Source organism: Eleginops maclovinus, chromosome 9, assembly GCF_036324505.1.
Source record: "Eleginops maclovinus isolate JMC-PN-2008 ecotype Puerto Natales chromosome 9, JC_Emac_rtc_rv5, whole genome shotgun sequence".
In the NCBI taxonomy this organism is placed as follows: domain Eukaryota; kingdom Metazoa; phylum Chordata; class Actinopteri; order Perciformes; family Eleginopidae; genus Eleginops; species Eleginops maclovinus.
The window spans coordinates 11,586,572-11,611,774 of record NC_086357.1 but is presented as its reverse complement, the minus strand read 5'-3'; the positions used below and the strand labels follow the sequence as shown (position 1 = coordinate 11,611,774).

General features: G+C 39.8%; 1 pseudogene; it reads left to right on the top strand.

The window, feature by feature from the left end:
• The window catches only part of LOC134870201 (contactin-associated protein-like 4), a 98,300-nt pseudogene that overhangs the window by 37,952 nt on the left and 35,145 nt on the right, over positions 1–25,203 (top strand).

The window sequence follows — 25,203 nt, the reverse complement described above, 5'->3', positions numbered from 1 at the left end:
CCCGCGACATTCACTTCACACCAGTGGGTCTTAATAGAGAACATTCTCTCTCTTCTTGCCCCCTTTGAGCAGCTAACTAAAGAGATCAGCTCCTCTGATGCATGTGCAGCAGACGTTATTCCTTTAATTGCAGCGCTAAAGCGTCTTCTAAGCAAAGAGGTTGAGACGGACCACGGAGTGAAAACAATGAAAAGTACACTCTTAGAGTCTGTCAGCACACGTTTCACTGAGATCTATTCGGATCCTCTGCACTTCATTGCGACTGTACTTGATCCGCATTATAAAGATCATTACTTTGATGTGGGAACGAGGCAGCGCGCACGAGAAATGATCCAAGCCGCGATGGATGCGGAGAACCCGCTTGGAGACGGAGAAGCGCACAGCGCAGAAGAAGGAGAGCAGAGCGCAGAAAAAAGGACTCGTCTCTCTGCACCAGATGAGAGGCATGCACCCTCATTGTCTGATATGTTCAATGAGATCCTGCAAGAGAGTGCCCCAAATAATAGGTAGGGTATTATTTTCTTATATACTTATACTTACTATATATGTGATTATCAGATGATTTTATTTTTCTGCTAGATATTTTTTTGTTGCTATTTGAGAATAATGTTTATTTATGCACTGGCCCTATTTATCTTTCTCAAATGTCAGGCAGATGACAAGCTCAACCGCTCAACAGTTAGATGGTTATCTGTCTGAAGTCACCATCCCCAGAAGTGGTAACCCTCTTGCCCACTGGAAAAATAACCAAGGCCGCTTCCCTGACCTGGCAAAGATGGCACGCAAGTACTTGTCTGCTCCGTGCACAAGCGTTGACAGCGAGAGACTGTTCAGTGCTGCAGCTCATGTTCTCGATGAGAAGAGGAACAGACTTCACTGTGATAAAGCAGAGAAGCTACTCTTCATCAAGAAAAACCTGCCAGTTTACCTCAAGAAGTAGAATGGGCTTGTGTCAAGTGTTTAAATATTTGTTTTCCACTTCTACATTTGTTGTTGTTAAAGGCCTAAGTTTAACATATGGGCTATGGCAATCTTTGTTTTGATATACTATTATGTTGTAGGCCTACAGAGAAAATTGGCTATTGTTATCTTTCAGCAGTTGCACTTGTTCTGAATGCACTTTGTTTTTTTATGAGAGAACATATTTAATTTTACAATATTTCAGCAGGCCAGTCAGTTTACAGGCCTGTACATTATTATTTCATGTAGGCTACACATGTGTGGTCAAGTTAAACATTTAATTTTATTTTATATTGTGCATAATGTCAGTTCTAAATAAATATTTTCATAATTTCGTGATTTATTTATTCTTTGAATTGCAACGCCTTGATTTTTAGTAAGGTTAGCACACAGTCATAGCCATAAATGCAATGGTACTAATAATTGGAATAATAATTTATTTCGGTGTTTCGGTTTTCGGCCTTGGTTTCCTCATTTTCGGTTTTCGGTTTCGGCCAAGAATTTTCATTTCGGTGCATCCCTACAAATAATGCAGGACTCCGGGGGCAACCTTGGCGTGAAGATCTAGAAACGGGAAATAAAGAGGAGAAGGTGCGTCCTGTTAAGACTCGGGCTGAAGGGTTAGAATACATAACTTAAATCATGCCAATGAAAGTGTTACCAAAGCTCATCACCTCTAAGACTGAACATAGGAATGACCACTCAAGTCTGTCAAAAGCTTTCATCGCGTCAAGAGAAAGGAGTGACACGGGTGTCTTAATGTCTTCTGCAGCATCAACAATGTGGAGAAGGCGCCTAACATTATCTGCTGCCAATCTTGTTTTTATGAATCCTGTTTGGTCAGAATTTATTCATTTTGACATATGTGACTCCAAACGACGGGCTAGGAGCTTAGCAAGGATTTTTAAATCAGAGTTTAACAGGCTAAGGGGACGATAGCTAGAGCACTCTGTAGGAGATCCTTAAACTTTTTCAAGAGTAAGGATATCAAGGCAGTGTTAACATCCCTTGAAAATTCACCCTTCTCAATTGAGAAGTTCACCATGTCAAGCAGGAATGGACCCAACTGTTCCCAAAAAGTAACATAAAATTCAGGGGGGATCCCATCAAAACCTGGTGACTTTCCCTTTCACATACTCTGTACTGCCATTCTTAATTCTTCTATAGTGATCACATTGTCTAAGTCAGCTGATTCCTCTACTGATAATTGAGGCAAGTCAAGCTGATTTAACCATCTGTCACAGTGTGTTTTATCTAAAGTAACCTCTGATTCATACAAATTAGCATAAAATGTCTGAAAGGATTTATTTATTTCAACAGGGTCAGTTCTGATATTGCCATCTGAAGATTTAATGGCAGGGATGTCTGAAAAATGGTCACTGGACCTGATTCTCATGGCAAGAAGATGACTAGGTCTAGCGCCCTGGAAATAATAACGCTGTCTCGTTCTATGAATTAGAAATTCAGATTTCCGTTTCAGAATGTTGTTTATTTCTTTCTTGACTAGTGACCGTTCTAAAGCTATTTGATCAGTAAAACTTGTTTGCATCAATGAGTCTAATCTGGTGAATTCAGCTTCGAGGTTTTGCAGTTGGAGTGACCTAGCTTGGTTTGCATTTGAGCAGAATAGTATGGTATTGCTCCTAATAAAACCTTTTATCGCGTCCCACAAGATCCTTGGATCTTCTACAGAGCCAACATTAATTCCTGCAAATATCTGGAATTCTGCAATAAACTGTGCGACATAGGATTCATTATTCAATAAAGAGGAATGGAAACGCCATCTAACAGCACGTTGAGACAGTCGGCCTAGGGTGGTGGAGCAGGGGACCCCTTTATGGTCAGATAGTGCCATTGGGAGTAGCACCGCTTTATCAATTGAGTTAAATAAATGAGGGGATGCAAAAAGAAAATCTATTCTAGAAAAAGATTTGTGTCTACCTGAGAAAAAGGAGTAATCCTTACAGGTGGGGTTAACTGCACGCCAAATATCTATAAGCCCCAAGCTGTTGGCCCATGATTTCAGAGCATTTGTGGACTGAGCCTGCTCCCCTGTGGCCTTTGCGTTCGACCGATCAATCTGTGGGTCCCAAACAGCATTGAAATCCGCACCAACAATAAAAGAGTAGTCTGTTAACTCCAACATTTGATTGGTGAGCGTATTATAGAAGTTGGCATCAAAAACATTAGGCGCATAAGCCGACACTAGAGCAATTTTCCTAGTATTGAATTCTATCGTGGAGATCACAATCCTGCCTGTATCATCCGACCAAGAGGACAGAACTTTAAGTGGGAGATTCGTTTGACAACAATGGCTACTCCTTTTGTTTTTGTGCTCGCTGAGGAAGATGCAATTGTGTGATAGAATCTATTGGCTAAACGGCAGGTGTCAGCCTGTAGCAAATGCGTCTCCTGTAATAATGCAATGTCAACGTTTCTCTTTTTTAGTAAGCCCAGAGAGCTGGCTCGTTTATGAGGGGCATTCAGTCCACCACAATTCCAAATTAAAAATGAAAGATCACCCATTATCAAAAAGGCTGCGCTCCAAATGAAAGTGTATGTGGAGAAGTATAGTGCTACCGCTCTTCACTTCGTTAACTCCTAACAATAGTGCATCCAAAGTTAAGTCCCTCACGAATCAAAACACGTAAGACAGAGAACAACAACAGACGAGACAGTGATACGGAGGGAAAGCGGGTGAAGGGGGGGAAACATAGCCAAAGGGCTAACACTCAAAGTAGGTCTGTGATCCAGAATGGATATGGGGCAGCAAAAAGGGACACGTAGCCCACAAGTACCTGGTTGCAACGGCAACTGGTTCCACATTAAATAACTTAAAAATAAAGCACATTTCTCGTGAAAAACAAAAAGCACAAAATCGCAGGCAGTAAAGGCCTGGTTAACCTAGCTACTATGCCTAGTTAACCTTACCTAGGCTAGGCTATAGAAAGCAGTTCGATATGGCATTCAGTCTCTGTAATCATAGCAGATAACCGTGTAATAACACTAGAACAAGGATATTAAGACAAACCGAAGGTCCATGGTCAACAGGCAGAAGCTTTATTCCTGCTCTTCCTCCAAGGCATTTCCGCAGTAGAATCCGATGCGTCGGTCATCTCTGTTGCAGCAGGTGGATGAAAGGCAACTCGGTTCACGAAGTCCTCAGCATCCTCAGCGGAGGTGAATGCTCTATACTGGGCGCCTTCCTTTATCTTCAGGGTTGCCGGATAGAGCAGGAAAAAATCAAGCGCCTTATCTCGTGCTGAATCCATAGCTTGATGAAATGCTGGGCGACGTTTGACCGTGAGGTTGCTGTAATCCGGGGAGAAGCGAATTTTCCGACCATCGATGATGAGAGGAGATTTCCGCGCAGCCTGTAAAATCGCCTCCCTGGTTGTGTAGCGAAGCATGTTGAAAATCAGTGTACGATTAGTAGTGGCATTCTTCTTTGATCCAGGCCTATCACTGTAGATTCGGTGAGCTCTCATAATATCGATCTGAACCTCTGCCAGTTGTGGGAACCACTCAGACAAGGAGCGCGAAAGGTATTGAACAGCATTAGAGCCTTCTAGCCCCTCTTTCAAACCAATGACACGAATATTGCACCTTCGGTTTCTGTCCTTCATATCAGCTAGCTTCGCCTCCAGCTCTTGAAAAGCGTGGCCATGACTATCAAGTACGCTTGAGTTGCTCTCCACGGTAGTTTTTAGGTTGTCCACATCAGACCTGATAGAGCCAAGGCTTGCAGTAAGAGATGCTAGCTGTGTTTGAATAGCAGTTAGCTTCTCGTTGTTGCCGATCCCCACCTGTTGAATCCGAGCAAGACGCGGCTCGAAGTAGCTTCGCTGCTTCTCCAGCAATGCCTCGGCAATGGCATCAGTATTGTTGCGTTGAGGTCTGCCTTTGCTTGCCATTCTGCTTTAACTGACTTTATCGAACATAAAATGGTAAAATGTCGAAGTTGGAACCAAATAAAACAACTATTTGAAACGGTTGGGCTAGGAGCTAAACTTTAAGCCACCATCTCTGTCCAGCTGATCACGTGACTCAGAGCAGTCTGTGGTTATATATAACAGGATTGGATTGCCCCAGCATTTCATAAAATTATCTAAATTTGTAAACTCCAGCCTAAATTACTAGCTGGTGAAACTAAACAGGGTTGCACCATTAAAACATATTGTCTCAAGACTTTAAAGTAACGTATTTGTTACTGCGAAATTTGAAGTACAACAAAACTGATCGGCTATGTAAGCAGGGATTCATTGTACTGTAGTGTTGAAGATACTACAAGATGAGCCCATGTTATCCTACCCCTTGTTTAACATCCTAAACAAGTCGTTCATTAGCAAGCTAGTACTAGTTCTGTCATTTAGTACAGTTAGCACAGTTAGCTTACAAACAGTGACATCTTGCAGCAGGCGTAACCAATGTCTGTGGCACAATCTGTTATGTTGTACAAGGCTAATGCATGCAATTCCCCTTTGTACCTACCATAACAAGGTTAATTTTGAACTTACTAACAGCTGGCACAACAGGCTCTAGGGTTGAATGGCATGATCTATGCATAAGTCTTTCACAAAATGTCTTGTTAGGTTTTTTCCAAGTTGTCAGTAAAACTAGAAATTTTTTTTTTAAAAAGCACCTAACTATTTTGTGGGGTGCAATCCAATGATAAATCGACAAAGTTTAATTCTCCAATTAAAACACATTTACCATACCTTAAACAGTAGGCTAAATATAAACCTGTGAAAGGGCCCAATGTTCGAACGCGCTAACCCTTGAAGCACTGTAGTCATGGGTGCCGCCAGGTGGGGGAAGGTTAGGACGATTCTAAGGGCCCAGCACTGACAGGGGCCCTTTGAGGGCTATCAATATTATTTTAATAGTATTGTCTTGTTTAAGTTTTTGAAATGAAATAAATCATTTGATCTGTTAAAATATATAGATATGTTCCATATATCATGGCATTTTCATTTTAAGGCAACAGTCTATTCAGTGTAATTCAGACAGTTGTGGATTTTTTTTTTTTTGGGGGGGGCCCTAAATTGAAATCTTTCATGGGGCCCAAGATTTCTGGCAGCGCCCCTGACTGTAGTCACAGCACCATGTAAAAAAAGAGAACAATAGAGTTGCAGAGGTACATGAATGCATTCAGTTCCAAAATTCAAGATTACCGTCATTGAAGAATGACCCGTGAAAGCCTAATTCACAATATATGACTGACTTCTTTTTTATGCAAATTCTGCAGATGGGTTAACATGCTGAACCCTAAACTGTTATTTTATTCCAGGATGGTTACATGCTCACTTCATGTTTTAACCTGTGATACTGTTAAAGGACAGGTAAGGACTCCAAGAAATGCCATGAGTTTTCAGTGACATATTCAGTGACATTTAGGCTCTACATTTAAAATAATCCCATTGGCAAAAGAAGGTTTTGCTAGATTTTGATTTACAATGAAGATTAGGCCCTGGGATGGAGCTATTTCCTGTAGTAAATCAGGGGCACCTGTGAAATACTGGCCTCAGAAGAGCACAAACCGGCTGCTGTGGGATCTGAACTTGTTCTCTGTGAATTTCTGTTGATTCTCCCACTCATAATAAAAAAGTCATAATCCACCCCTGACACCACACATCTCTGGCCTGTATCCTAACATAGCGCCAGAAGGAAGCATCAAAAATAACTTTCCCTTTGAAGCTTTAATACTAGCCCGAATAAATCCACGTATGATCTGCACCAATGACGCGTATTTACTTATTTGGAGCAATGCGCTGTTGGAAAACATCAGTAAATGAGAACATGGACATCAAAATCTGCCATGTATGCTCAGAATATAAGTACAGGACTGACCTTTTAAGTAGAAAAAACAGTTTGCTAATTGGCAACTGCATGAATATATTTTAATAATGAAACAATCTGCACTCAATACTACTTTTAGCTAGGTTGATTATAAAATCAGTTTTTCTTATTAGCAACCACGTTGTAAAAAAAAATCAAATTAATTTTAGCTGCACAGTCTCTTATCGACAAGCACACACTAAGGATCACCAGGTCCCACTCGTGAGAGAGAATATTTTCCACCTTGATTCCAGACTATTTTATTTATAAAATGAAAAGGCTTGTGTTTATGTTGAGAACATTTATCTGTTTTGTTGAATGAGAGAAACAGTTACAGAATAAAAACCCTTCTACAGTGTTTGAAGGGCATGAATTTGGGGCAACTGCCTCTCTCAAATTCATCTGTTCATCTCTTGTTCCAAAAATATTGAAATAAATTTAAACATGTAGTGATGTTCCTATTCAAGGAACTCAGTGGCCCTTCCAAGAAAAAAATATTGCAGTTAGCAAGTTGAAAGACTCTTTGGACATTTATCACGTGTGGGAAGAAGCATTATTCACACAGAAATGTTTCTTTAGATTGTTTACCTTCCAGCATATTATCCTCCGACCCTGGCTGCTGATTGGAGTGTTTGGTCTTCAGATGTGGTCGACCTCAAAGGTCACAGTCGCCGAACTGGTTAATTCACGGTGGTACTGGGCCAATTTGACTATCCTGCAGAGCAGCAATGCAAATGCTTTTGACCTGTTTCACTGTTAATTACCTTTCTGAATTTTGAAAAAAAAACTTTAGTGTTAATAAGTAAAGCATGTGGATTTCCTGGATGGGAACTGACAGGCTTGCACGAGAGACACTATTGTTTAGAAGATCAAACGTGTGGCGTGACTAACATGAAGGATTTAGTGAATCATTTTCTCTTCACCAAAGTCATTCTGCTTTCCATTTTGGGCTTTTTTACTGATGAGATATCTACTTCTCTCCCTCTTTCCTAAACTCCCTCTCTTCCTTTTTCCTCCTTTGCAATCGTGTACTGTCGATGTCAGAATATCTGTCTTCTCTCTTTCAGTCACTCTTGTCTGTGTTCTTCACTTCTTCCCTCTCCACTCCAGCCTTAATGAGTAAAGGTCATGTGTCTGCTTTCTCCTGTTGTGCTGTCAGTATTCATGTCTGTTACTTTGATACTTATTAGCTCTGGCCTTTAGTTGCTGCCCTAATGAGCCAAAATCACAACACTAACTGCTTTGCTGCAATACCACAAAATAAATGATGCCAGTTTAAAGTTCACAACAACATGAACTTGACACAGTTGTGTAAAAACTGTTTTATTTACCAAATACAACATGAAACTACTGTAAGTTCTAGAAACTCCTTTACTCAATTAATCCCTAAATTATATTGTTTCTCAAACTTTTGCTTTCAACTGGACGTGGAATATGTGAAACTAGGAAAATAGATGTGGACTTAAAATGCATACATTATAGATGTATAAGTACTCAATGAATGCAAACACTATTGTCCAACAAGACTAAAACGCCATACTGTAGCTTCGATTGAGAATATAATACTGATTATAGACAGAGTATTTATTTTATATAGATAATACTTTCCTCTTTAATTGGCTCATCAACAACGTTTCAAAGTTTGGGCTTTAGTTTATTCTTGCCCACTGGACTTTTTTTTTTACAAGGACACACAACTGGACTGAGACATTGTTAAAGCAACAAATGGGGCGATATTTCATTATGACCCACATTAAAGACTTTCTTCTTCAGTAGCACATTATGTGTAACTAATGAGGTTCATGCTCTGTTGTGTTATGACCATTTGCTATTTCACAATTAAGTAGCTTTTTAATAGATGTAATGTGATGTCCAGTGCAGGCTGTGTCTAAAGTGTTTTGGTATTGATTTGTGGTGGCCTCGAGTCAGCATGACATCATCTTGGCACAATCTTGAATGCTCTTTAGGCTGGCTGTTTTATTAAGTGTGTGTGTGTGTGTGTGTGTGTGTGTGTGTGTGTGTGTGTGTGTGTGTGTGTGTGTGTGTGTGTGTGTGTGTGTGTGTGTGTGTGTGTGTGTGTGTGTGTGTGTGTGTGTGTGTGTGTGTGTGTGTGTGTGTGTGTGTGTGTGTGTGTGTGTGTGTGTGTGTGTGTGTGTGTGTGTGTGTGTGTGTCAAACACACACACACACACAATCAAGGGATGCCAGAAGTGTCCAAAAACAAAAAGAATTCAGCTGAATACATTTTACCAAAGTCTCTGAAAAGGCATTTTGTCAGTTAATGGCAATTTGGCATGCTGACTTGTCAGAGAGACACGAGCAGTAGTATCCTACGAAAGAGTTTGGTGTTGGTTTCACCATCCATCCTCCCTTACCTCCTCTCACAGAGACTTTGTTGTTCCATATTTACATCACCTCACACCTCATTTGCTCTGGTCAAGATTGACCTAACACCTATGAACCTCCCTCTGGTGATCCAGCTTACCAATGGTGGATAATGGCCTGCTGAGCTCATTAGGAGGGTAGGGCGATAGCGCCTTAAATCTATCATCCAGATGACAATTATAAGGGCCATTTACATGCTGAAAACTTTTAAAACGAGTAAAGGGTTAGCTACTGTTTTTAAGGCATATTTATCACTCTGCCTTTCTTCCTCTGCCATTTCTCTTTCTCATGCAATGAAACAGACTGCACATCTGTCTTTTCTTCTGGATTTCTCCTTAAGTTTCAGTTATCAGAACAAAGCCAATTTGTTACTTGCTGGTCATGTTTTAGTTGCTAAGCCATCTGTTTTTAATTCTACGCAAGAGTGAAAGAATATAAAAACATCCAGGAATATATCAGTGTTTCATTTGAATGTCTTAAAGTGAGCGAACAATTGAATAGAACACTGTATAGTGAATATTAATAATACTAGTAATATAAATCTTTCCAGCACAAACACAACTATCAATTTGTATAAATTAATATTTAGAAATGAACGTACACACAGTGGAAGTTCAACATATTGTCTGTTTAATACAGTGGTCTCAAAATATAATTATTGTCATAATTATTATATTTTTACATTATTTATCCATAAAGGTTTGCAATTGTGATGACAGACATGCTTCAGGGTTTTACAGATCTGAAGTGACTTGCGTGTTTTGTACTACAATATGAGCACACTGTAGTTAATCTCATACACCCCTGGATGTCATCTCCAGCTGCTGCAACATCTGTCTCTAGGACAGAAAGGGGGCATGTTGCCATGAAAAACATAGGCGGGATGTCAGTCCTGCAAGTGATGCTTGACAGGACAACAGCTTTAGCTCTGGACATTAGGCCATATCAATGTTGATGTGATTTCTCAGCATATTCCGCTCAGCACCATAGCACTGTCAACATGCTAGACTCATAAAAACCACAGGAGGTACATTCAATGGCAAAACACATCTTGACACTTCACTTCACAGAGTCATCAGTTTTATTTAAATACCACGCTGTGGCTGCACGGTATAATCCAGTTTTCTCAAAGTGTTTTTGACTCAAATATATCCCACTTAATGTCTTTGATTATAAGGATTTCATATTTACCATCATGAAACCAGGGGACGTGTTAAATATATTGCAGGGTTTTAAATGTTGTGAGCGGATAAGTGGTCTTAAATGAAAGCCCGAAATGGGATAAACTATTTATCTAATTCAACCTAAAAGCAGGGATTCCTCTTAATGTGCTCTCTCAAGTACGGTTTCCCTAATCTTTGACATTCCTGTCATTTGCAAACTCCTAACCACTAATCTATGGACATTATGGAAACACTTAAACAAGCAGTACATATTTATATCCAAACTGTAGGTTTATTATTGGCAAATTTTAAAATCGCAGCAATGATTGTTTTCTTTCATTGATTCATGGATGTAAACTACATTAAAATTCATCCATCCATCCCTCCACCTCTCATCCTTAACATACTCTTGTCTCTGCCTGTGTGCAGGAGCTGGAGGTTGGTCCCCTCTCCTCTCGGACAGATACCAGTGGTTGGAGGTGGATCTAGGGGAGGCGAACCCGGATCACCGCTGTTGCTACGCAGGGACGCTACGGCAGCTCTGATTGGCTTACGTTTTACCTGTTAATGTTCAGCGACACAGGACACAACTGGAGACAACACCGACAGGAAGACAGCCTTGGGGTAACTCTACATTTTATAAGAAACTTAACACTACTCCGATTCAATTCTTTATTGGGGGAAATATTGTTGATTACTGTTTGTCAAAGATTGCTGTAATGTTCTACGCTAGAACAAACAATGGCAGTGAACTGATCCAGGCAGATATCAAACTTCAACAACATAATTCCCCTGAAACAGGGCTGTCTATACTGTGCAGGGCTATTGTGAAGCTGAAAGTAAAGTAAGTAGATAAACAAAAGTATATATATTGCTTTGACTCCCACCTTCTCCTCACATCCCAGAGGTAGTTTATGATACTAATAAAAATCTGATTGACACAAAGAGTTTAGAGTCAGTGACAGGTTTCTCAAAATGTGTTAAATAAAGCACAGCATGTGTTTCAGCTGAAAGAATGTGTTTAGTCAAAGCGTATATCGAAGAGAAATGCTGGTAAAAATAGTGATATTGCTCCAGACAGCAGATAATTAAGGTGTCACATGCTCCAAACAACCTGCTTGTCCGATAGTTAAACAGTATCTGAAAAAAACAATCTACTAAACTTTTCTGACTTCAGAGATGGGAGCAACGAAACAATTGCTGACACTTTTCCAGTGAACAAACAGAAGTTCACCAGAAACATTATTAAAAAATGGGGGCAACATCCGACATCCAAACAATTGTTGTTTGTTTGTTATTGAAAGCTGGAAAAAGTTCTAACTAAAAATAAACCCTTAGAAATTCTAATATGATTTAAGAAATGGTCATTTGTAGTTGTTCGCATTTAAATTCAATTGCACAATTTATTACACATTATGTCTTTGCTGTTAAGACAGATTTGGAGGTGGTGCAGCTCAAAACTCAGGTTCATTGAAGTTAAAATAAATTTGCCCTCATATCATAGGCATAATTTACATGATCTGTGGGGACGGGTACTGCCTGCAGCGGCAAGCCGGCTCACCAGGAGTCTTTCACACTATTAATAATGTATGGAACAATAAAAGGAACCTGGGCAGGGCTCTGTTGACTGTATGCGCCTGCTGTCAAACAGTTGAACCTCTGTTGACGGGAGGCTGGTGCTGTTGTGAGAAGACTGCGTGGCATATACAAAGTCATGACTTTGATTCCTGCAGAGGCGAAGGTGTCCCTCAGTCTCCTCGCGAGACGCTGATGGCACACTTGCCAGTCTTGAAAAGGCTGTATGCCCAGAGTCTGAAATGTAAATGTGAACGAGGAAGCTGACATGCATGTGGTGACTAAAATATTCTGTGCAGATGATGTTCAAGCTCATGTATCAAGTCCCATCTGCAGCCTGGGGGGGGGGGGGGTGTCTGCTGTTCTTTCCCCTTCTTTTATGTTTGCATTCAGTATGTTTTCCAGTTTTTCCTTTTCGCTCTCAAAATCCTTATTTTCCAGCATTTTATAGCATATTTTAAGCTATTATTTCCGTTCCACATGTCAATAGAGAGAGAGGTTACCAGACTGCAGAATGACTGATCACCAGCAAACAAACTACTGTATGTCAGAATGACAGGAAGCCATGCTGCCCTCCGCTGATTCAACATCATTAGATGTGATTCGGAGGCAGCCAAGCATCTCCTCTATCTTTTATGGAAGACAGTGCAGGTTTCTTGTTAGAGCAGCCCAGAGAACAGCTTTTGATTCAGATTTGACAGCATGCAAGTTTCTTACAGGGAAGGATACAACCTCTCTGAAGCCTGGGAGTCATCACTTTGAAAAAAAAGAAGAGAAACAGGGTGTGAATTCTTGCAGCTTAGACAGTTGTTGGTTTGACACTCAGCCTGATAGGTGATAAACCCAGATCAGCTCTTCCAGTGTTATTTAAGTGAGGCCAGCTTAGTGTGTCGGTTCAGGAGGAGATTTGACTGAAAAAACGGTTGTATCAGTTGCAGCTACTCACTGAATTCTCAGCTTTGATTTCCTTTGCTCTCCAGTGTTGGAAAATCCTCAGAAGATTTACTTAATCTCACTTGTGAGGTACATTTAATGAGTAATTGCTGCAACTATTCACTAATCCACTACAATGACATTTCATGATTTCACATCCTCCAAGAAGTTTCAACTACTGGCCTGATTTTTATAAAACTTAGTGGTAGTATGAAACATGGGCCAAGGAAGAGCCCATTACATTTTGGAGTGGATTTGAATCACAGGCCAAAGTGTTGTATATAGAACCCTTAACTTTGCGAGACAAGGCATTTGGTCTTGGAGTTCTGTGCTCCAAGAATGCCCCTCTAGTTAATTATTTATTTGACGGCTTATGCTTATCGGTACCTTTGTGAAATGTTTCCAGTGTTGTGAAGTCATTGATTTAATCAAGTAGTGTACTTTAGCTTAATGATGTATTCTTGCTTTAGTAAAATGCATTATGTTCTTTTACTTAGGGACAATATTTGTTGCTTTTGTTTGTATTTAAGCATTGTTACAGTGCACTCTCACAGAACAGGTGTACTTCATCTACTCCTCTTCCCTTATTATTTTCCTGCCCTCCCTCCTTCTCCTCTTCATCTGACCCTCTACCTTTCCCTCTATCCTTGACTAAGGTCTTGTCAGTAGCTTCTCATATTTCAAAACTTGGTCAGGCAAGTAAATGAGATGCCACTCTCCTCAGCCTCCTCAGCAGGAAATAGAGCCGTTTGTTGAGCTTACTGTAACGCTTCGCTGCCTGGCTGGCTCAGCCCTTCAAAGCACTGAAGATGGCACCGAGATCACAATTATACAGCACGAGGGAGGCCGATTTCACTCACACAGCCACACTCTGCAGACACACTCTCAAGTAGGGAGGACAGAAGCATTTACACTTGAATGCAGGTTGTTTCTTTCCTTACATATGGCATGTGTCGCTCTCTGTGTGTGCTGTTTGACTGTCAAGTAGAGAATCCCCTTGAATTCCCACAGGAAGCTAGTTGGGAAAGTAAAGGCTATTAGTCTTTTAGGGAAGGCTTGGTACAGAGACAGAATGTGTCCCAGAGTTATTGATTACTGGACAGAAAAAGGGAGAGACATTATCAGCAGATCAATCCCTGCAAGCTCTAAGTCTGAAAATGCACAAAGACTGTCTCAGCATCAGGCGGGAGAAGTTTTCTGCACTAGTGAATATTATCCCTTTAAAAATATTATTTCATCACGTACATGTTTCCATCTACATTTTATACTTTTGCAACAAGAACGTTTGAAAATTATTGCTCTTAGGATGGCTGCACAACTTCGAAAGTGATTACATTCTCTTAGTAAACCTTATACATTTGATCATGAGCATCAACGCACAAAAAAAAGATCCTCTATTCCTATCTTATTACTGTTACTGAACATGGTTTGCCTTCAGATTTCGCTGCAGCAGCAATCAGAGACAGTTGCATGAAAAATTCAAGCTAACTTGTTTGTTCTCTCAGGCTTTTCCAGGTAACAGTAATGCAGACACTGTGGTCCAGTACAAACTCAATCAGGCGGTGATAGCTCGCTACCTCCGCCTGATTCCTCTGGACTGGAACCCCACTGGGAGGATTGGACTCAGAATGGAGATATACGGGTGTCGTTATAGTAAGTGTACCCCATGTATTGACTTTTTGGGTCATTTTGGCTTGTGTTTATCCTTGAAGAAATATATAAATGTGCCCTTCTGTGCTAGATTTTTAAATTTCATAATCTGGCCTATGAACATAAGAGCTATTATTCCATTTACACTAGAAACATTCATTAAGACCAAGACTGTGAAGAATCTAGAACATATACTGGGTACAAGTGGTCCATAATGTGCAGGGCTCTTTCATCCCACTTGATAACACACCATTCTGCAAGTTTACTTTTTTATTTCTTCATTATAACATCTGTTTTTAATTAGAGCTATGAGCTTTGATGAAAACACTAAGGAAATTGGTAATCTTGGTATATTTTGATATTGAAGATTCCTTCCAATTCTGCTTTCCCAACAGTAAAATGTAATTACTCTAGCTGGTCTTTTTTGCTGCTCTGTCTTCAGTAGCAGACGCGAGACCATATGGTTTTCCCTCAAAGGGATTTGTACATACTGTAAAGGAGCCAACGGTTTTCTCGGTCATTAAAGATATTTGTTCAGGAAGTCAGTACCTTCAAACAATAAAAATACAATCATCAACCTGGAAATAAAGGCTGTTGTTTGTGAGTTCACAGTCACCCTGTAGTCTTGTTTTGTCAGTCCCAATCTCAAAGACATTCAGTTTTTAAATTATATGAAACATAGAAAAACAGGAATATCCTATTACAGAGCCTGATAACAATAAACAAAACTACTTTTTGAGTCTAACTTTTTCGTTATGAAGATTTTGCTCACCGCTGTTTGGCACTCTGTTTTGAAACTCATCTCTATCTCAACCTAAAGCTTACTGTTGCATAGCATTTTATATAAATTATTCAAATGTGGTGACTGTCATCATGGAGAAAATAGTTTTCTGGAGAAACTTACTGTGGTAGGAACACAGAAGTGGTTTTCAGTACTTTGCTATTAGTTTCTGTCTATTTCTGTCTATCTTTGTCATTCTGTAGCTTCTGACGTGGCCTACTTTGACGGCAGCAGCAGCCTGCTCTACAGACGCAGCGTGAGGCCGAGCTGGACGGGGATGGAGGTCGTCTCTCTGAAGTTCAAAACCCTGACGAATTCTGGGACGCTGCTTCATGCAGAGGGACAGAGAGATCACAGCCTCACTCTGGTGCTGGAGAAGGGACGACTGCTGCTCTATCATCAACAAGGTATTGACATCATTCTTCCAATATTTATATAATACAATTATCTTGAAGCAGCAAAGAGATAAGCCAAGAGGCAACACAACAACTATTTGATTTAAATTAATTTAAAGGAAACAAGGAATTCAAAAATGGCAAGAGAGATGGCATTACAAGCTATTAGAGCATAACATTTTTGTATAGGTACATATAATTACATCATTCATTACCTGAGTGTTTGTATATCTCTTATGCTCAGACAAGCCTCATAATACACCATCAGCCAAAGTGTAGTTCTATAATCTTCTTAAAAATACTTTATTTCTAAATAAAAGCAAAAACAAAATCTAAAAATAGATTGCAAAAACAAAATCAACTTTTTGTTAGATTAAACAAGTATTTGGATAGATATATAATGACTATTTTATGAATCAAGTTCTGCTAGTTTTGATTTTTAACATCCTCTATGATCCTTGACAATTTACATCAAAAACTAAGAGTGAATACAGTTACAATTTTAAGAAATTGCCGTATTCAACCTTCCCACTTGAATTGAAAGCCTGTACTGTAAGGTTGATGAAACTTTGGATATTTGAATTTAATATGACTGCTTTTCCGGCAAACTCTGCAGCCTCATCTATCTATTCATCCACTGTTCATTGCTCTGAGTAAATGTCAGCTAAACGCCTAAACCGTACAGTGTAATTATGCACTGTATTCTCTCAGGCTCCACAGCATCCACCAACCCGCCTCTATTTGAGGAAAGTAATATCTTTTGTCCCCATAATAAAATGGAGGGAACTTCGAGTCTGTCTCCGTCCATCTGCTGGATTGCTTGATTGTTTGTCAAATGTGATTTCTAAGATAGCGCTGATCCAATTGTGTAAAAAACTCTGGGGATTTATGCTTCTTTCTGCTTATATGCTGATGAGCTCAGAACAGTGTTTACTTGTTTATCCATATGTCGCAAGCAATATCTCAGACAAAACTAATCAGATTTTGAATAAACTTGGGGAATTGGTGTAGTTTGCTGTAGCAGGCGTGCAGTTACAGGTCAATGAGTGTGGAGGAGGGCTGCATCATCTGTTGGGGAAACTCTCACTCTTAGTTTCTCCCTGAATCTTTCCTTACTCTTCCTCTATCGACTGTCTCTCTTTCTCGCTTCAATTCTCTCTCAGCTTGACATCCGCTCTCATGCTCTCTCTCTCTCTTTTAATCTGATGATGGATGTAAGCAACATGTGTTAATGATGGACTCTGTGGTGCACAGTGGGCTAGCACAGTACAACACGATCCATGGCCTCTAACTGCACATAACGCAGCACTGTGGAGGCTATGGGAGGTAATGAGTGCTTGAGTGTGTGCGTTGGTGTAAATGAGGTTAACTCTTAGGTGTTGTCAGACTGCCAGACCTTCATATCATCACCATACGGCATCAAGCATGCCATCTGCCTACTGGAGTACTCTGCTGCTCTGCTTACCAAACATTGCTTTCTTTTCTGCATTTACGGTTGAAGGTCTATTGAAAAGATAACATCCTGGTAATATGCTGAGACTTTCTCAAGAAAAAAAGTTATTTTTTTACTCTTCATTTTGTTTCATTTCAAACTCTGAACATTTGTTAATTCAAGGATAGTTTTTTTTCAATTCTGACTTCAAGCAATATTTGTAGAATAGAAGTATGGAACACAGACTATAGCCATATTTAAGGTGCTAAACTAAGTGTAGAATTGTGTGCGTTTGGTTTCAGGATTGTTTACGGGCATTTGGCTATAACATTGGTGGTATACTGTAGGCACACTGTTGATTTCCATTCTGTCCTTCTGATTTTGGAGTTGAGCCTCTATATTCCATGTCTAATTAGGTCACCATAAAGGCAGGCTATTTATCGACTTATTATCAATCTTTATTTTAGTTTTAGTTTTCTTAATTATGGCTGGCATATTGTTACTTTTATTTTAGGAAACATTTTAATCAGGAGAAACAAGTGAATACAAAAACTCATAATGTTTTTAGGATATTTGATAATTAAGTCTAGACAGAAAGTCCTGACAATTCTGCAGAGACTGGGCAGTGGTGGGGTGGTGGAAGGGTGTGCCTAACAGTGTCATAGAAGCACAAATGGCAAAGAGAGGAAAATATCTCTAAATAAGCAGCAGCAAATGGATAGGCAACAAATGTGAGTGTGTTGCTGTGATGTTTGATAGACCTGAGCTGATTAAAAAAAACTGATAGCAGGATTGAGAGACTCAAACACTCAAACATTTTGAATATTCATGTAAATGAATTGCCTTTCTGACTTTAATTGTAGCTAAGTCTTCATTAGTGAGGATAGAAAATCAACAAGTTATGGACAATGACATAACCAAATGTCTCTGTGTGACATGGACAAAGGATGTTACAGTGGTCGGATCCTTAGTGATTATAGTAATATCATTGAAGCATGAAATGGGCGACATTGCTAACATTCAATTTATAAAAACATTTCCAGATTGGAGATCTTATATACAGGTAGCTATAGTTACATGATTGTTTACTGATGATGTTTGAAGAAGACCTCCTAAATACATACAACAGTCAGGTATGGAGTAGATTAATAGCGAGAATGACAGTTTTCTGTATTCAGCCATAGTTTGTGTTTTAATGTTTCCTCCCATCCTCTACACTTGCCTTAAACTTACCTCTCTCGCTCTCACTCTCACTCTCACTCTACATCCCTACAATAAAACTAGAATATTGTTAAACTCCCCATAGGTGGGAAGGGTATTAATTCCCTGGAGGGTGGGTCTGTCTATCTGTCAGAGAGAGAGAGAGAGAGAGAGAGAGAGAGAGAGAGAGAGAGAGAGAGAGAGAGAGAAGAGAGAGAGAGGTGTTATCTACAAAAGCCATCAGTCTGACTGAGTGACGGCTGTCACATTTCCCTGAGAGTCAACAAACTGCTCAAAGAACTCCTGCTAGCCGGGATTGAAAACAAACACTGCTCCTTTTTGTAATGGAGCAGAGATTAGATTGAGCTATGATAATCCAGTGATACAGCCAATAGTGAAAAAAACAACCTTCAATCACAGCGCTGTCACTGCACACTTCTCTTTTTGGCTCTTGTTATTAATTCCCTGCCTAGCTCCCCCGTTCCCTTTCCCTTTCCCTTTCCCTTTCCTCCTTTTCTATTTTCCTCTCTCTCCGTTGTTATTTATCACCGCCTTTCTCATATGTCGACCCAATTCGGCCCCCGCTATATTTTTTGCAGGCGATTATTTGCCTTTTTCAATTGCATGCTCTTTGTCTTTCTCTCTCTTTCCCTCTCTTTTACACCCCTCCCCCCTGCCTGACACTCTCCCAGGAGTTTGCTGTCTACAGACAGTGTAATTTAGATCAATAGCTTGGAGCATCCACCATGAGCCCCAGCATACTCCTCCACAGTCCGTTGTTGGCTCAAGAGAAGAGAAGAGGGGCTCAAACTAGGGGGGCAGCGATAAAACCTGAAGATTTAGATGCATTATATCCATAGTTCCAGAGTGTGAGTGCTACTCCCTGGGGCTCTTCATACTTTATCTCTCCAATTTGGCAACCTGATCCTGTTGGCCTAGCACCACGCTTTAACAGTGATGCATGTTGCATCATGAAATGAACAAGCTGGCTAAGACACAGAGGAGCTAAAGACGGCTAATGATGGCTAGCATTGAGTATCAGGGGACACAAACAAAAGGAATTGACCAGTGCAGATGTTTAGCAAGTGTAACTCCCATTAGCATAAGTTAATGATGTATAAAACAGAAAGAAAGCCATAAATGCAGTATAGCAAACATATGAATACAACACTGCAGCATGTTAGACCCTCTCTGTCTGTCACTGGCTGTCCAAGCAGTTGGAATACATTGGCTGGCTCATTAAGATTTATGTCCGCTATACAAAACCATCCTATTTTCTCTCTGCTTTACATTCATCAAAATGTCAGTGTGCACTAATGCAGCCAACTGCTTCATAATTCTGTCACCGGGTAGCTGTAACACACAGCAGTAAATACACTGAGGGCTGCTGTGTCCTGCTCCAGTGCGCTCTGGAGGAGGCGGTGTTAAGTATAGCTGACTAAATTAGGATGGCATCAGAAAGGCGTGCAGGGCATGTTAAGCTGAATCCTGTCTGTTCACTACTGTATATAGGGCATGCTGTGGCTTTACATGAATAACCTCTTAATAGGTGTTACGTAAAAGGTAACAAGGCCCACATACAACACAGACAATCCAAATGACAAAAACAATGATGACATGTATGTATAAAAAATAAGGACCCAGAAGCATGTCAAAAATCATCCAGGTGTTGCCAAACAATAATAACGCGAGCAACAGGCAGGACTACAGCAAGGTGTTTTCTGATAGTAATGGTTGTTTTTGGCATCAGCTGACGTTGACCTAACTTCTTGATGAGGATTTATATTATTGGACATGTTTCAGATTTTACAGTTAATGAAACATGGAAGGTTTTTCTAGTCACACAAAGCAAACATACTACAATCAGATGTTTCCCCCTCTGCAAAGTCCTGGTGAAAAGAGATGAATCTCCCTAGACAAAGTGTATCAGTTGGCAGGGAAAATGCGAAACAATGAATCGTGGCGATTACTGTTGCATTGGCTTACTCCACTCCACTTTTTTGTAGTGATATACTGTGAGCCTCCAGGAGTTTCTGTTTGTAACCAGCCTTATAATAGTTTCTGTCTGCAGCCTCTGTATTTTCACAGGAGCATGAAATTGTAAAGATAGCCATGGGACTCTTACTGTAACACTTCTATGCTGAATAATATGTTGCTTACTGCTGATTGTTTCTCTTTGGCACAGCAATACACTTTGCAGCTAAAAAATAAAGATGATAAGCCACACACATAGCTGAGTGGAAGATGAGAGAATGAGGTTTTTGTGCCTTTTTATATGGAGGAAGAGGAGGGATAACTTTTTTTTTTTTTTTAAACCTGTAGCTGCTTCTTGTTTAAATGTTTCTTCCTGTTTTTATACATTTTGTATCAAGTTTAGAATTATAGGAATGGTTGTTTTAGTCTTGTTCTTTTTTTCCATATTACCTTTGACTGTTTATAAAAGTGTCACATGTGATTTGATGGTAAAACACATAAAATATCATGCCAATAAAGCCCCAATGAAATTAATTGAATTTATTTGAAGAGTGTTACTTGGCTTAGTAATAACATTGCTCCCATTAATATCCCTGTGCTAATGTTATGTTTAGAGTCACAGCTGTATTTTTAACAGTAGCACAAGGTGACGCTGCTGCTAAAACAATTATGACAGTCCGTCTCCTGATACGGTCTGTCATGGCCACCCTTCATAAACAGATTTACAGCTCGAGCAACGATCTGTAATGGAGCAGCAGACAGGATATGATAAGGTGATATTGCCTCAGGGAGCTGTCTCGAATGGTAGACTGCCGGAAAGTGAAAAGTGGTGTTCAGCGCAGACACCTCAGCTTAAAGACAGGAACATTCAATATTAGTCTTCTCAGTATGGGCAAACCCAGCAGGTGTTGTAATGGTGCTTCTTCTTGGCTTTGTTTGGTGCTTTAAGAGTTAACTACAACAGTTTTCCCACTGAGAGTTTTGTATTGATCCCCACCTCTATTTCCACTTAATGAAGCTGTAACCAAATATGCCGCCTCATCAAATTGCATTCGAAGTTAATAATTGGAAATGCAGTTATCAGCTCTCATAATTTGCTTTGGTTAGCTTAAACACTGGAAGCAAGGAAATGCTCCATCTAATGTTTTCATTGTGCCCTAATATGGGAATACAATGCAGTCTACATACAATATATATAACATACTGTATAACTTCGATTTTAAAAGCTAAGAACAACATAAAAGGCAGATATTACAGTGAAGATTAGGTAATAAAATATATAACATTACAATTAAAGTGATAGCACAAATGTAAGTGAAGGATAAAAAACCTACATATATTTAGGGGAATGTGCTTGTTTACAGTTGTTGGTTCAATTTTAAAGCCTGCTTATAAAATATTTGTAGCGCTTTATTTTCCTCACACTGCCTGTGCATAAATGACCACTTTTCACTCCGTCTGAAAACGCTCTGAAGAGCCCATGCCCCCACCTTTGCAAAAGCGCACTCTGCTCTGATTGGTTAGCTGGCCCCCTGAAAAATACTGAAAAAATGGCATCGCTTGTTGTGCCGTACCAGTTTATTACAAATAAATAATGATAGATTATCAGTCATCATTTCAAAGTGACACAGAGACATCGGATTAACCTTCAGCAGTGTTTGAATGACCTTGAACACAACTTTGATCACAAACAGCAAAGACTGTTTATAGCTATGGCTCTGTAAAGTGAAGCATTTTTCTTGCTCTTTCTTGGCTGCTAGTTCAGTGAGTTTTGTTCATATAGTGATGAGACTTATACCAATGGAATCCGTGGAATCTCAGGCTTCATATGATATGTTTGGGCAGATAGCATGAAGTAAACAAATCGCCGTAGCTCACGCGGTGCTATTTAGCATTAGCTCGTTTTCGTTCACTGCTGATTTAGACGCTTGGTGTTGGAATTATGTTTCGTTTTGGTAAAAATGGTTAATATGGTCTGGTGGCTGAGTTTCTACCCGTTAGGTGGGTATGCCGCATTAACAGGTTGTTAAATGTTAACATGCCCTGACGTTAACGTTGCTGCGTCTGGGTTTAAGAGGTTAACGTGTTGTGATGAAAATCCATCGCCGTATTTCTGCACAGTTCAGGTAAAGTTGGTGGGCATACAGCCTGAAAGCTTGGTAGCATAGTGTTTATAGCGTTAGCTTGCTGCTTTGCCGAGACAAGCAGTGTGCTGGCGTCTCAACTCCCACAACAGCTCCACAATTGATCTGCGTCTGAAAAGCGGGTCTTCTAGTCACTGGATTTCGTTCTGCCTGGTTTTGTCAAAAATTCTATGGGCGGTTACAAATCAAGTGGGCGTAGCCAGGAATAATAATTAGGTTTTGCTACGACACACTGACGGAGACTTCAGATTGGTCCATATCTTCCGCCTATTTTCTTTCATTGGCTATTGCATACAGCAGACAAGTTCCATAGTTTTCAAACCTGCAACTAGGCAGCATTGCTGGCAACATTAGAAATCAACCCTGCTATCACAGTTCCAATGATACCTGAAACTGCAATGCTGCAAGTGTTGAAACGTTAAAGTTGCCTTCAGTTTCAAAACCTAGCTAGCAACTTCAAATATACAAAATAATAAAACAATAAATGTGGTTCTTAGTCGTTTGTTTGGTTTATGAGTGTAGGGTTGGTTGAGAACAAAGCTTTTCCTGTGTCCATGTATCTACTTATCTGACTATCTACCTTTTTATTTACCTGTCAAATGTATCTACCCTTATTAAAAATGTGCTCTAAAACAAATTACTCTGTGTATCTTACTCCTTCTGCTGTATCTCCCTCTGTCAGCACTCTTTTCTCTCCCACAAAGTTAGACCTGCTGATGTTAGGGCTGTCATTAATTATGTCCTGCTGTTATTTTGCAATCTCATCATCGAACGTGCTCCTCTCTGCCGGCATACAAATATGTGCGCTCTCTAATGAGTGAAGTTGACCTCAGTGCCCCGCTTCCTGTTAGAAACAAAGATTAAAATATTCCACTGTAACTGCAAAACATCCACACATTTTGTTTTGATAAATCACAAATGAACCTTCCTTTAGGATTTCCTACTGCCAGAAAAGTATGTTTGTCCTTGTAAAAATTCCATTAAGGAGGAGGAGACAGTCTGCTGACCTTAAAGGTTTTTTTTTTTAGAAAGTACACCTCAGGAAAAAAATCTAAGTTCCTCAGCAGGAAAGGCACCTAAGAGGATTTCTGCGTATTTCTCCCAGCTATACCACCAAGAAAACACAATTGATTGTTTCACACCATCACCTCTGCAGGTGTGAGTTCTTCCTCCGGAGGGAAGCTTCTTGTTTCTGTGGGTAGTCTGCTGGACGACCAGCACTGGCACTATGTGAAGATGGAGCGCCTCAGCACTCACCTCAACCTCACCGTGGACAAGAACACTCGTCAGGTTCACATACCAGCTGAACTCAGCCACTGGGACATTCATCAGGTAAGATAAACTTTCAAGCTACCCTGTTTGGTTTTACATGGGACGTCTACTGCAATCTCCTTGTTAAAGTTCCTGTTTTTTTTTTTTTACATATCCACCCATACTGACCACCTCACTGCCAGGTCTCCAAATTATTTTACACTTTATTTAAAACTTATCTCATACATAAAAAACTAAATGATTCTGGGAAAAATAAATGTCCTTATAAACATAACTGACAATGTACTTTTATTTCCTGGTAATGTAATCTTTTGGAGACCAGGATGCAAAAGCGTGTTTTAGACTGGTAGCCTAATCTATATTAGGACGATGTTTCATGTATCAGACAAAATAAAATGTAGTTTTGTCCAATATGGCAGCTTGAACTCATTTTTGATGCATTGCCGAGGATACAGGAGCTAGCAGAGTCTATGAATAATAATATTTATTATTCCCCAATCAGAATTTAAATAACCTTTGAATTTGGCATGGGTCAGTGAAAACTTCTACATTGTTTTTTATTAGATTCCATGTGTTGTTTCTTCTCCAGCTAAGTCTGGGAGCTGTCCAGAGCCATGGCCTGCAGAAACCCATCCTGTCCAACAGGAACTTCAATGGCTGCCTGGAGAACTTTCTCTACAACGACCTCAACCTGATACACCTGGCTAAGAAGAACAACCACCAGTTCTCTGTGCTGGTAAGTTACTGGTTCAGCATCTTTGGAACATCACTAAGGAAATCTACCGGTCAACTTTATCAAAAGGCCACAAATATAAATGTGGATGTAGATTAGAGAACGGTAAGTGTAAGTAATCAAGAAGCCCTGATAAACAAAATATTTAATTTCTGGTTACAGATAAAGCTCTGTGAAAGTCTGTTTGTATTCAGCAGTTTGAATGAATTTTAATTTGGATTATTGGTCAACTTTGAATTCACAAGGTAACTGGGTGATACAACGGCCTTCTGAAAATTCTAGATATCTCTCTAGGACTTATGGGTACTGTAGTGCTGAGGGAGTGAGTGATACGCCCTTCTACTTCTATGTTTCTATGTTCTATTTCCATATTTATACAACCATGACATTTATTTATAATTAATCATCATTTTAACATCACTGTTTATTCTTCCATCATTTTTTTGCCAACTGTTGCTCAGATAATACAGTAGGATGTTGTTTTATCGAGCAGTGTTTGGGGGGAAATGTAGAGCCTATTCAAATTCTGAATGAAATTAAGTGAAAAAAGTTGAATTCCCTTCAGACGTTTTGTGCTCTTCCTCCCACGGTTTTTCTCCTTTTCCCGTTTCTGCATCAATGTCATTATTATGCTAACGGCCACTGTTAGGATTACTGTCGTCATTATCGTTATTTTCATCATCTGCATCATCATCCTTCTCATTTTCACACCCTTCATCACGTCATTAGCATCATCATAATCTCCTTCATTATCATCTCCAATGTCATC